This window comes from Canis lupus, chromosome 2 (assembly GCF_048164855.1).
Source record: "Canis lupus baileyi chromosome 2, mCanLup2.hap1, whole genome shotgun sequence".
Classification (NCBI taxonomy): domain Eukaryota; kingdom Metazoa; phylum Chordata; class Mammalia; order Carnivora; family Canidae; genus Canis; species Canis lupus.
Window position 1 is genome coordinate 70,457,413 of NC_132839.1, and position 12,498 is coordinate 70,469,910.

At 42.3% G+C, this 12,498-nt stretch overlaps 1 protein-coding gene and 1 long non-coding RNA gene across 8 annotated transcripts in view; one reads left to right on the top strand and one right to left on the bottom strand.

Annotated features, from left to right (window-relative positions):
* Nucleotides 1-12,498, top strand: part of CLNK (cytokine dependent hematopoietic cell linker) — a 203,116-nt gene that overhangs the window by 37,039 nt on the left and 153,579 nt on the right. The window contains exon 1 of one of the 3 annotated variants that reach the window (XM_072806193.1): nucleotides 11,346-11,545. The exons of the other annotated variants lie outside the window; for them this stretch is intronic. The gene's annotated coding sequence lies outside the window, so the exon portion shown is untranslated. Of the gene's footprint in view, nucleotides 1-11,345; nucleotides 11,546-12,498 lie in introns of those variants that run through there. 3 annotated transcript variants of the gene reach the window in all.
* The window catches only part of LOC140621182 (uncharacterized), a 51,556-nt gene that overhangs the window by 6,658 nt on the left and 32,400 nt on the right, over nucleotides 1-12,498 (bottom strand). For 3 of the 5 annotated variants that reach the window (XR_012020933.1, XR_012020929.1, XR_012020935.1), the window contains 5 exons: nucleotides 11,445-12,409; nucleotides 8,249-8,400; nucleotides 7,216-7,346; nucleotides 2,738-3,015; nucleotides 1,290-1,473 (listed from right to left, as the gene is read on the bottom strand). This is a non-coding gene — a long non-coding RNA (uncharacterized lncRNA). The remainder of the gene's footprint in view (nucleotides 1-1,289; nucleotides 1,474-2,737; nucleotides 3,016-7,215; nucleotides 7,347-8,248; nucleotides 8,401-11,444; nucleotides 12,410-12,498) is intronic. The other 2 variants (XR_012020936.1, XR_012020934.1) reach the window with 1 other exon arrangement.

Below are 12,498 nucleotides of genomic sequence, written 5' to 3' on the forward strand. Positions count from 1 at the left end.
TCAGTTTCTTTTCCTCACAAAGAGAAATGATGGGCTGAAATTTCTTGGCCGCTCTAACCTCATTCTGTAAGGAGTTTCCTAATGATTATGCAGACTTTTAGAAGATTGTCTTAGTTTTGCCCAAATATCCATGTCCCCAAATTTTAGATGTTAAATAAATTACCCTAAGGCTCAGCAATTCCTAATGAGTAACTTTGGGATGGAAGTAAACATGAGACCAATCCAATGTCAGTAAGATTACTGCCCAGAATCTATGTGGTAGCCTCTGGTGACTGCAGGTACACAAATAACTTTTCTTGAATGGGCTTTAAGATTTCTTTTGCAATCACATGTCTGGAATCACTCACCAGTGGCAGGAAATGTATCATAGTTTGGGAGATGATAGGTGGGTTTGCAAGCCATAGCTAGACATTTCTCAGTTATTCAGGCAAATAAGATGTCAAGGGCACATACTCTGCTTTCTTCCTCAGTTTACCTTAGGCTGGAACACTGGTTCCCAGACTATGATATGCATGAGAATCACCCGAAGAGTTTGTTTAGAATGCACAGCACTATACCTAAACCCAGAGATTCTTTTTTTTTTTATTGGTGTTCAATTTACTAACATACAGAATAACCCCCAGTGCCCGTCACCCATTCACTCCCACCTCCCGCCCTCCTCCCCTTCTACCACCCCTAGTTCGTTTCCCAGAGTTAGCAGTCTTTACGTTCTGTCTCCCTTTCTGATATTTCCCACACATTTCTTCTCCCTTCCCTTATATTCCCTTTCACTATTATTTATATTCCCCAAATGAATGAGAACATATAATGTTTGTCCTTCTCCGACTGACTTACTTCACTCAGCATAATACCCTCCAGTTCCAGATTCTAATCATGGGATGGGTCCTTGGAAACTGTATTTTTGACAAGTGTCCCAGGTGATTCAGAGAAAACACTATAAAACCAACCACAGAGGAAACTTGTCTTAACCTTGTTCCCCAGAACACAGAGCTTAGAAAATTGGTCCTAGGAAAGCTGGAATGAAAGCCATGGGAATGTGACAGATTAGGAGGGAGATTCAAGGTGATAAGATGACACTAAGCTGGCTGAGCATTTTGTACCATGCCCAAGTAAGTGTTCCATCCCACTGTTACATGGTGCTATCTTCCTAGGGTCCTCAAACACTATTGTGTTCTGAACAGTCCTTTTTTGGGGAATGAAGGGGAAAAGCTTATCTGCCAGTTTATATTTCCCAATATTCTTTATGGGTTTTAACTCTTTATACTTCCATTTGGCTTTTACATAGATACCTCATGCTTCAGCAGCAAGTGAAGTGCTCAGTGTTGGAGGTAAGAGGCTCAAGGAGTAAATATCAGGTTAGGTGCTGGCTGATTGTGAAGTAGATGTGGCATAAACACAGTAGAAGTGGCTGAGGAAGCTCATGTAGAATGTGACTGCACCCAGAGCTAGGTCCTGATGGATATCCAAAAGGACCTGTGGTGAGAAACAAAAGCCATCTGATACAGAGTCCAGTGTCAACTTGCTCCTTACTCCATCTACCTGGAGAAGAAAGTCTATTGACCGGGACAAAATGGAGTCCTTAAAGACATCCAGGGGTCTGAACTCTGTGTGGGCTAATAAATGGAACTCAGAGCTAGAAACTCTCCTCACCACATGTATTTCCAATTTGGACAAGATGGACTGGAGAACCACATGGCTGGAAAGTTGCCCTGGATCAAGCTGGAAGGGAGAAGGAAGAGAGCCTTGAGGATGTGACTTGGGGAAAGGGTTTCATTCTCCCTTCTTATATCCTGTGTCTGTCACAAGAATATCTAGAAGGCCCTGCAGGGTTGAGATGGCTATAAAGAGAAGCAAGCATGGAGCAGGACATAGAGGTCAGTCTGGGAGGAAAAGCGGAGTAAGGAAAGGTTTCAAGTCCGCCATCTGTGAGTTAGGGCAAGGCTGGATCCAAGTGCTTTCTGGTTTGATAATACTGAAACTCTCAGAGATTCAATCTCCTTCTTTTTAAATAGGGATGATGCTCACTTTAAGAAGCTGTGCCAGGTCTTACCCAAAACAACATACATATAGTACCTGGAGATGTATAGGTATCCAACCAGTGTGAGTGAATGTATTCCTCACCTTCTTGTCCAAGGTGTAGTCTAGTACTATAATTAAAAGCTGCAGGCTTCCACTCAGTACCCCCAGTCAGATAGAAATTAAATGGAATTTGGGAATCTTGTGCAGACAGCAAAAGAAGGCTTATTGCACTATGTTTATGCCGTAGGTGCTTATGCTGCTCAAAGGCTGATGTGGCAATGGTAGGGTCCTGGAGGATGAGTCACCGATGGTTTCCCCACATCCCCCATAACCAAAAGCAGAGGCTGAAGGAGTTGGTATACCATATCAAGAAAATAGGACAGACAGGCAGAAGAAAGGCCTAGAAGATTTGAATACATTATCTCAAGTGCTAATTGAAGAGAAATTATAGCTGCTAGTCATAGGATCTCTAAACACCAGCATTTAAAGCTGTGATCTCCCCCCTACAACATATAAATATGGTCTATCATATTTGTATTCCTGAAAAGCCTCACATCATTTATTTAAAATCACATTATAAAAACTTTCTTTTGGTGAAGATAAAAAGGGGTTTGGAACTTGGTCTTGCAATATAATGATGTTTCAAAGTTATAAATACATGTTTCTGTGTTAGTTTCCTAGGGCTGCTGTGACACGTACTGCAAACTAAGTGGCTTACCACCACAGAAATGTCTTCTGTTACAGTTCTGGAGGCCAGAAGTCTCCCATCAGGGTGTCAGTAGGACTATGATTCCTCCAAAATCTAGAGCAGAGGATCCTTCTTTACTTCTGTCAGCTTCTAACAGCCCAGGTATTTTTTGGCTTGCCACCACATCACTTGGATCTTTTCTTTCATCTTCACATGGCCATCTTCTCCCAGTGTGTGGCTGGGTCTTCACATGGTATTCCCCTTTCTGTGTGTCTCTCCTCTTGTTACAAGAACACCAGTCATCTTGCCTAGGAACACCCAAAGGACCTCATCTTAAATTGGTTGCATCTACAACGACCTTATTTCTAACAAAAAGCTTGCATTCTGATGTACTTGGGTTATAATTACAACATATCTCTTTAGGGGGGGACACAATTCAACCCATAGCAGGCTCTAAAATCAAAACGTCACTAACAAAATCCAGTCTTTAATTATACCTAACTTTCACCCCTGAGTCTTTTCTCCATCCACACCATCAGAAGCACTATCACATTGCTTCTTACACATTCTCATCCCTTTCACACCCATTGCTACAATAGACTAGGCTCAAGAAAAACCAAATAAAGCAGCAGTCTTGCAAACCCAATAGCACCCCAGACACCCTGACACCCCAGAACTGGTTCTACTTCCCAACTGAAATTCTATTATATATACATTCATAAGCCTATAATGAAAACCCTGTCCCCTAATTGATTGATTAGAATATTCAATCCATATTCGGCAATTGATCAATACAGGAACTATGCCTTCATCCAGGACCTAGTTCTAACCCTGTGGAGTCTTAGTATTCAAGTTATTTGGCATCAATTAAAAAGCCTATTTAACCCTTTATTTTCTCTTTTCCATTTGCTAACCTACAAGGCTGCTTAAGTACTGTTCCAGGTGCCAGAACAGAGCATAAACAACACAGATCAAGCCCAGGCTCCATGGAGGTTGTATCATTCCTTTGTTAATATTCATTGAGTACCTACTCTGTCCCCAGGGATGCTTGCTATGGCAGATCCCAACAGGGACAACCTCCCCCCACCCCCTGCCCTGTCATGGAGCACCCTCCTCGTTCTCTCTCTAAAGTGCCATAGAATTCTTTCATTTTTATAAGCTTCTTCTTAGAATCTTAGTTGTGATGGACTGAACATTTGTGTTCCCTCAAAATTCATACTTTGAAATCCTATCCACCCCCCAATGCAATGGTACAAGTAGATGACACCTTTAGGAGGTGATTAGGACAAGATGAAGTCATGTGGAGAGGGGCTCCAGTAATGGTTCAGTGCTCTTGTAAGAGTCACAAGAGAGCTTGCTCCCTCTCTCTGCTGTGAGGATACAACCAGAAGCTGGCAGTCTACAATTGAAAGACAGCTCTTTCCAGAGTCTAATCATGCTGGCACTCTGACCTAGGATTTCTAGCCTCCCAAACTGTGAGGACTAAGTTTCTCCACTGTTGATAAGCAGCCCCAGTCTATGGCACTTTGTTACGGCAGCCCAAACTAACAAAGACACTAGTCTTCCTCTGGTGGCTATAAAATACCTTTAGAATTTGTGTGGTCATTAAGAAACCATGCTTCTGCTGCTTCTTCGAAAACCCCGGAGTCATAGAAGGTTCCCAACACACAGATGGCAGCATGGACTGTATGAGGAACTCCAGCCTTAGAATCCAAGTCACAGAACTGCCAGCTTCATGACAGCTTACTATGGACTCAGTCACTACCTTTTACTTTGTTGAGCCTCTGTTTCCCCCTTTTCAAGAAAGAAAAACTGTTGGCTTGGGCAAGTGACCTAAAATTTAGAGATCCAGGTTTGTCCTTGCTCAGTGGTTTCCCATCTGCAGGGAACTTGTGACTTAACTGTCTTTAGTCTCAAAAGTTATGCTGAGTGGTAGGTGTGTTATAGACTAAGATGCAAATGAAGAAAAAGTTCAGGAAAAGTGGGGCACCTGGGTGACTCCGTCAGCTAAGTATCTGACTCTTGATTTTGGCTCAGGTCATGATCTCAGGGTCCTGGGATCGAGTCCTGCAGGGTGTCAGCTTGAGGATTCTCTCCTCTGCCCCTCCCCCTTCTCTCTCTTGCTCTCTCTAAACTAAATCAATAATGTTTTAAAAGGGTAATAATCTAAAAATTATAGCTACTTTACTTACACCAGCTATGGTTGTTCCCTATTTGCCTTAAAGACAGAAAAGCAATTTTAGCTTCCTTCTCCTTCCTTCTAGAAAAGAGAAAATGTAAAAAGGAAAAAGGCAGAGAGAGAGAGAATGAGAGGCTAAAAGCCCTGTCTCTACTTAAAAGCCAAAGGTCCAACTCCATTTTTGGTGTTAAGTTTCACCTCCTTCCTCTCTTCTATTCTAAGTCCTGCCTTGCCCCACTGTCTCCCCTCGGGATAGTTCATCCCACATGCTAAGTGAAACCTATCAAGGGTTCCTCCGTGCAGTTAGTGCTGTTTGCTTTTTCTTAATCCGATTCTCGCTTCAAGACCTAAATTCAACCAATGTGAGGACAGATGGCATAGGGCCCTTTGCCCTGCCAATTTAGCAACCCTGGCAACGATTCAGCCCCTGCATGGAGAGGGAGTGATTTTGCCCGCATGGTTTAAAAATACCACAGTGTTTTAACCTCCGGCAAAAGTGTTTGGCAAACAACCCATAGCAGATTTGCGTGTGTGTGGATGATGTCATACTCCTCACCAGATTTGTCTAAACAAGGCTCTGCTCAAGATAAATGGCTAACTGTGGCTGCCATTTAAATGTAGAATCAGCAGACATAGTTGTGCAAGACTGGAAAAAGATTCAGCTGAGAAGCTGGAACTTGTATCACTGTCTTTGTTCTTCTCCTGACTCACCTCGGTGGTCAGTCAGGTTCCTCCCCTTCCTCATTTGAAAATGAGAGGTGTAGTTTACAGCCAATTCCTTTCACTGAATTTCTGGATGACACAGTAGGATTTTGATACTGCAAAGGACTCCAAGATGAGAAGCAACTACAGCCACCTTCAAGGAATTTATGATTTAATGACATATGAAGTTCATCCCCCAAAGCTCATCTCTTCCTCAACAATCTCTTACAGGGTTGCCTCCATTCAGAAATCCCTTCCTTCCAGACCTGCATCTGGCTGGATCCTTTTCCTCACTCAGACCTCAGAGTAAATGTCATCCCTGCAGAGACTCGACCTCACACTGCCTTATATGAAGCAACTCTACCCCATATGTCCCAGGCCACTCTCTGTTCTGTTATCCTGTATCATTCCGTCATTGAGGTGCACTTTCTTTTACATATTTCCTTCTCCCTGGCATTTCACCAGGTACACTAGCCTCTGCAAGTACTTGTTTCCATAGCCTTGGCAAGACACTAGTGTTCTGGAGTCTTCATGATGCCAAAGCTGTGAGGAAGCCTGTAAAGGCAGTGGGGACAGATGATTCTGAGGGTGGTGATGTTGAGACTCTGCTCTATCATATGGGTAATAGTAATAATTCTGCCAATATGGAGGCATTATTGTGATAATTAAATCATGCATTTATGTGAAGTGCCTAGAACAATGTCTTACTTAATGTTAGCCCCATGAGGCTCTTCCAGGGGAAAAGTAGCGTGAATTAAGCATTGATTCGTATTTAATGAATCTTCATTAATTGATAAACCATGTAGCATTTCTGTGAATAAAGAATTAAAGGAGACCAAGGAACCTGAACAGAGATTTAAGGGAAAAGTTCTTTCTTTCTGCATGTACTTATCACTTCCACCCTATGATTTCCAAAGAAATTTGGCTAGAAAATAAATCCAAAGGTCAGAAACCTTGTTATGTTCACAACGGCCCTTGAGATCTGACCCGTGAGCTTTTACACTAAGCCCTGGTTCTGCCTATTTTGGGGTTTGCCTTCATGTAGGATGTGTTAGGGTGGTCAGGCCAGGGAGCGGGGGATGCTTAAAGGTGATTTCTGGAAAGAACGGACTACTGTGGGAACAACCTCACCTGCTAGAACTTCCCAGACACCAGATGAGTTTGAGTATCAACTATGTTTATATGTTGAGGTTTTCCCTTGGAAGCTATTTCTCAGCAGTCATGAAAATTGCCCAACTGCAGCCATAGACTCGGTTGACATTGAGCATATCTGAAACAGCACGGAACTCAACTCACATTCACGCCAAGATTCCCCTTTGCAGAGTGCTCATGCAATGTGCGAGACGGAACACAGCTAATGGAGAGAGGCTTACAATGTGCTTCCTAGAGCAGATAGGATATAAGATGAAAGGCAATTAGCATGAGGTGAACCCCTCTTCGGGGCCTGGAGTCAAACTGCCTGAGGCCTGGACATAAATAGGTGCTAAACTATAAAAAAGTCAGAAATGCTTGTGCCAATTAACCTGGATTCTCATAAGAGCTCTCGTATAATTCATAAAGAGTACATGGATTTTGGTCCATTATAGGAGACAGTACCCTCAACTCGGAATTTATAAAACAAACACACCTATCATGATGGTGTTGAGCAGTCTCTCTTGTGCTTTGGGGTTTATAGATGTATTTGCAAGTTGCAGAGTCAAACCCAGGCCTTGACACCATCTCAAGACCAGCTATGTGACAGAAGCCTGAACTTGGCACCTAAAGGAGGACAAAAGATCACTCAGTATTAGGATGCTGACCCAGGACCAGCAATTTTTTTTAATCATCTGAAGTTATTTTGTTAAAAAATTTTTCAAAAGAAAACCAACGAGAGAGCAAGAACAGCAGGAAAGTGATTAGGCCAGGCTTTATCACCTTTTTTCCCCCCTCTCCAATACTTTGCCTCAGCTTTAGAGAAAAGTGAATGCTTCTGTATAGAACGTTTATTCATAAGAAATCAGTTTCTCCAGGGAAAACTGGGTGACAGGTACTCCACACGATCTCTCTATATGATTTTGGCAATTGCTTGTAAGTCTAAAATTACTCAAAAATGAAAATTGTTTAAGACAATAATTTTTAAGTATAGATATGAATTTTGGTTCCTACTTATGTGCATTAAATTCAGGTTGAAAAAATATTTAGAGAACTCTTTGAATGGGCTCTAGGTTGTTGACATGTAGTTACACTTTCTCTTCTACCTTCATTTATGAAGTAAATTTATCATTTTGTGTACTGGAAATGCTATGAGGTTAGTAGTGTCACACTCCTTTGTAAAGGTGAGAAATGAAAGAATCAGTTAAGTTAGATAACTTGCTGGAAGTCATTCAATTAGTGGACCCGGGAGGGATTTGAACAAAGCCAGAGTAATTCCAAAGCCCGACAGTCTTGCAGTTCTGCTTCCCAGCAGGGGCCTGCAAGAGCCAGTAAAACCTTTCTTTCCCTTCATCCTAGGAACTGTGGTCCTTGAACATGATTAGGTCTTGAAAGTCCTGCTTTGTGTTTTGTGTGTGTATGTGTTTATCTGTTTTTTTTTTTCCTGTGATTCTTCCATACAATCTACCCAAGGTCTTCATACCCTGAGTGGACTAACCAGATAGTGAAATCCACAGAGACAAACTCACTGTGTCAAGTATTGACAGAAATATCCCATTCAGACCCATAGGCAGCTCAGTCCATACACTGCATCCTTTGTCCACAGATGTTGTAGATCACTTATCCATCAGGCAGTGTTTCTGGTGGCCTTCTATAATGCATTAGTGGCATTGCAAAAGCACTCCAGAAAAAAACAAGGGATGAATATCAATTAGATGCCAGGCACAGCACTAGACACTTTGTAGGAGACAAGCAATGTAATCCTCACGGTAAATATTATCATCACCAATTTGCATATGAGACAAGTCCTTGGCCCAAAGCCAGGTAGACTTTCAGTGACACATATCAGTAATTTTGATCTGGCCATTAAAACCCAAACTCCTCTGGATTTTCCCAACATCCGCCAGGTTGACTCAGGATCCATGGACCCAATAAACTATGGAGGTGGGGTGTAGAATGTGGTGGGCAGGAGATAAGAATTCATGAATCAATTAACATAAAATAAATCATCATCCAAATCAAAGATGACTGTGAGTTAGTCCTCTCCCTGGGGATGTAAGGTGCACAGCAAGAAAAAGGGAGATGTGGATGGGAATTTGTGGGTAGCTGGCTCATACTCAGAGAACACAGCCAGTCTTTCTAGCTGCTTCTGCACTATGCCCTCTTTGTTGTCTCTGCCTCTCAGTCACCTTTGTTTTTTTAGTTTCTTCCAGTGAGCTACATATGCTGTCTCTTCCACCCTGGCATTTAGATATACAGTCACCTTGGCCCAGAACATTCTCCTTGACCTTTTCTCCCCCTTCTTCCCCTTCTGCTTCTTTCCCTAACTCTTTCCATTCTTCCTCCCTCCCTCCCTTCCTTCCTTCTTTTTCTCCTGCCTTCTTTCCTTCATGTCTTCTCCCCTGCCCCCCTTCCCCTCTTTTGGTCCAACAAATTCTAACTCATCATTAAAGACCTTTAAAATCACCTCATCCTGAGGGGAGTCAGTCCTCCCCAAGCCCTCAGAGTAGAATACCATCTACACTATTAACAACATTCTTGCTATACCAAACTATATTCAATTCTTCTTTGGTAAAAAGCAGGGGGTTTTCATATCATCAGGGTTTGAGTTCCCATTGTGGTCCAGCTGCGAACTAGATTCCAACATGGGTATTAGATTATTTCCCAAAGAAGGCCACAGTAACTACTTTCCCTGTACCTACCCCTTGGGTGATTTTCCCCCACATTCATTCTGGACTTGCCCATGGGATTTGCTTTGGCTAATGGGACCATAATAAACAGGATGCAAGCAGAGACTTGGAAAAGATTTGAGCCTTGAGACTTTCCCTCTCTGCTGCACCAGACCCCTGCAACTACCACGTATTTGAGCCTGAGTTAACCTGCTGGATGATAACAAGTCAAGTGGAGAACTGAGGCATCTGGCTGACCTCCTGCTAACCAACAGAAACAATCAATGTAAGGACCTCACATTCTCCAGCTGCCTTCTAGCCAACCAGCAAAGACCAGATAATCAGGTATTGCTATGGGTTGAATTGTGCCTCCCACAACCAAATTCGTATGTTAAAATCCTAACCTCTAGCACCTCAGAATGTGACCTTATCTGAAGACAGGGTCTTCAAAAGGTAATCAAGTAAAAATGAGATCATTAGGGTGGACTCTACTTCTGTGTGACTGGTATCCTTATAAGAAAGGGAAATGTACAAGCACAAGAAGAATTCAACATGAAGATGACGACCACCATCTACAAGGAAGGAACAGAGGCCTGGAAGGAACGAATCCTGCCAACACCTTGATTCAGACTTCTGGTCTCCAGAACTGGGAGGCAATGCATTTGTGTTGCTTTAGCTGCCCACTTTGCAGAACTTTGCTGTGCAGCCCTAGGAAACTAACACAGGCCCAGACCAAATGAGCCATGCAATTGTGAACTCAAGAAAATGGCTACTATTTTAAGCCCCTGGTGCATCAGAAGCTAATTGATAAAGTGAATAAATTACTTGAATTTCCCTAAATTTCAGTTTTCACAATCACAAAAGGGGTTTAAATGTCTTTTCCTCACATTATTATCAGTAAGATTTAGTAGGATAATGCCTACAAAGTGCTTAACACCATTCTTGGCACGTAATTAACATTTAATGAGTGCTTAGTTTAACATTACTTTGGGGTATATATTAAGTCAAAACCCGATTTATATACCCAAGAAGAGACACACTTCTACCTTTGAGTTTATTTTAAATGATGTTGGGATTTATTGTAGAATTCAACATCAATTTGGGCAGCCTGGGTGGCTCAAGCGGTTTAGTGCCGCCTTTAGCCCAGGACGTGATCCTAGAGACCCAGGATCGAGTCTCACGTCGGGCTCCCTGCATGGAGCCTGCTTTTCCCTCTGCCTGTGTTTCTGCCTCTGTGTGTGTGTGTGTGTGTGTGTGTGTGTGTGTGTGTGTCTCATGAATGAATAAATAAAATCTTTTTTAAAAAGAGAAAGAATTCAATGTCAATTTCTATAAAACCAGAAGGTCAAGTGTCGAGTGCCGGATTACACCAGGCACTTGCAAGATCTTGCTTCCAGCTGAAATGAACCAGAAGGAAGGCAGAGAGAAATTAAATATGCTGAGCACCTAACATGTGCTCCAAACCTTGGTACATGTCTTCATGTACATTATTTTGTTCATTTCTTGGAACAGCTCTAAAATATAAAATTTTATCCCTCAATCATAAACATGGAAGCTAGTTGAGAAATGGCAAATTGTCCAAGATCATAAAACTAACAATTAGTACAACAGGAATAAGAGCCAGGCATTTCTCGTGCTCCCTCTGTTGTACCTGAGGGATGTAGTTCATGTGTCTTGTGGTCTCAGGATGCCACTGGTAACATCAAGTCATAGGATAGATAATTAATTAGTTTCAGTGTACATGTGAAAAGGACTAGCAAAATCCATCTTTTATGCTTGAATGTTGCTCAGAAATCTGTTTTAGCATATTCTAGTAATTGTGAAGGGCCACTGAGGGACTCCATGTGTCTTTAAGGACACTCTTTTGGGTTGGAAGACCTTAGCCTCCGATGGCTTCACATACTGCACTTCAACTGAAGAGGAAGTCCTACCCACACACAGGTCCTACACCCTAATCTGTGGTCACATTTCACAGGAAACCAAGCCTAAAACAGACCTAGGAGGAGCTTTTTGCTAAAGGACACTGTTTAGCATTGAGAATAATTCACTGTCTTACGGATTACTGGCTCCTGGAGTTCTCTGCAATGCTGCCACAGGGGCTCCTCGCAGAAGACCAACATCTCAGCACGGGACCTTGTGCACGTCCATGCTCTTCAGGTAAACTAAGTAGGCCAGGTCCATCTGGGTGGGCATCTCACTGGCATGAATGATCATTAAGAAAGAGCTGACACCAAGCAAAAAAAGGTTTTTATAATGTCCAATGCTGGGCCTTCTTTAAAGCATTGAACAGCATAAAGAAAGCCAGCTCCCTTAACTCACTTTTTAAAGATCCCTTCATTCTGTTGGAAGAAAGAATCAAGATACCTACCCATTAAAAATTAAAAGACTAGATGTTTTCAATCTTCTCATCCTGGAGCTTGGACCCCCTGACTGTTTGCTACTAAAATCTAAAGGCCAGGCTGGTTGCTGGCTTTCTTGGCTGACCTTCATTAGGACAGCCCCCTAGAAAGGCAGCCTCATTTCAAAATAGGTCATTGAAAGTAGAAGTTAACTCCTGAAGCCCCTGTGGATATATATTTTTTAATATTCTAAATTGAAATCGTTTCCTTTCTGGTTTGGGGTGACTTTGGAATCATGCTGACCATCCTCTCACTCACAAGGATGAGGAGCTCAAATGTAAGAGTGAAGGTGGGTACAATGCTTGCCCTCCAAGATGCCAGGAGGCATCTCTGCCAGGTTTTTCTTGGAGAAAACAAACAAAATCTAAATGAGTGAGACAGAAAAGAGAGTGTAATCAAGGTCTGTTTGCTTTACAAGATATTGACATGGCCATAATTTATCAATACTGACTTTTTTATTGTGTACCAATGTTACTTATCTGATTATCCTCTTTATCTCTATTGTATTGTAGACCCTCGATCATGTTGCTCCATGCTGTTGATCCCTGAGGCTCCCTCAAACCATAGGGAATGGTTATTTCAAAACTCAGGAAGACAGCAGTAGGTCAGGCCAATTGGAGGTCTGCCAGAGAAATGACACAATTTCAGAAAGCCTCTGAGAAACTTAAGATAAAATATGCCCCAGAGAAGGAGGAAAGGCAACTGGCATTT